At 41.9% G+C, this 1,073-nt stretch overlaps 1 non-coding gene across 1 annotated transcript; it reads right to left on the minus strand.

Moving 5' to 3' along the window:
- Positions 1 to 589: 589 nt before the first annotated feature.
- Positions 590 to 696, minus strand: LOC112088641. Its single transcript, XR_002900587.1, has one exon. It is a non-coding gene; the product is annotated as a small nucleolar RNA R71 (small nucleolar RNA).
- Positions 697 to 1,073: the final 377 nt, after the last annotated feature.

Raw genomic sequence — 1,073 nt, forward strand, 5'->3', positions numbered from 1 at the left:
GCATTAGGACTTTGGATCTTCTTGAGATCAAGTCATTTTCTTTTGTTTTACTGATTACATTTCAAGTGCTGTCTTTGTTTTCAGGTGTATGAACATCAGAAGTCAAGCAAGGAGACAAAGAGAAAGAGCTAAGCACATTGAGAGGTTGGGTATGGATCAAGGGCAACAGGCTCATGGTGGTAATGGAAACCACCAGGCTCAGCAAGAGGGTCCAGCACCACGTCCAAGAATAGTTGTGGGACCTGGTGATGAGGCCAATACTCAGGGTCAGAGATATGGGATTCAAGCTCCTACACCTGAAAACGATTTTGAGATCAAATCTGGCTTGATCAACATGGTGCAATCAAACAGGTTTCATGGCTTGGCATTAGAAGACCCATTAGATCACATTGACAACTTTGATGGAGTTTGTGATCTAACTAAGATGAATGGAGTGAGTGAGGACAGTTTCAAGTTGAGGCTATTACCTTTTTCTCTAGGAGACAAAGCTCATCAGTGGGAAAAGTCTCTACCTCAAGGATCAGTCACAACTTGGGAGCAATGCAAAAGAGCATTTCTAACCAAGTTCTTCTCTTCATCAAGAACAGCAAGGTTAAGAAATGAAATCTCAAGTTTCATTCAGAAGAACCATGAATCATATTGTGAGGCTTGGGAAAGATTTAGAGGGTATACCATGCAATGCCCTCACCATGGATTCTCAGATTGTTAGCTGCTAAATACCTTCTACAGAGGTGCTTTACCAAAGGTCAGACTTCTCTTGGACACAGCTTCAAATGGTAATTTCATGACCAAGGAAGTCAATGATGCCATGACCCTAGTGGAGAATGTAGCTCAGAGTGATGAGCTTTATGGATAAGACTTTGAAAGGAATTCAAGAGGAGCTGTGAGTACTGAAGAGGAAAGGACAAGGAAAGACATCAAGTCTCTCAATGAGAAGCTAGACACACTTCTCTTAGCTTCTCATCAGTCAGCCAATTTTGTTAGAGATGTGAATCATGTGTTTCAAGACACATTTCACCGGGAATACATCACAGCTGAGGTGAACTTTGTAGGTGGCCAACAAGGTTACCAAA

This window comes from Eutrema salsugineum, unplaced genomic scaffold (genome assembly GCF_000478725.1).
Source record: "Eutrema salsugineum unplaced genomic scaffold, Eutsalg1_0 scaffold_14, whole genome shotgun sequence".
Taxonomy (NCBI): domain Eukaryota; kingdom Viridiplantae; phylum Streptophyta; class Magnoliopsida; order Brassicales; family Brassicaceae; genus Eutrema; species Eutrema salsugineum.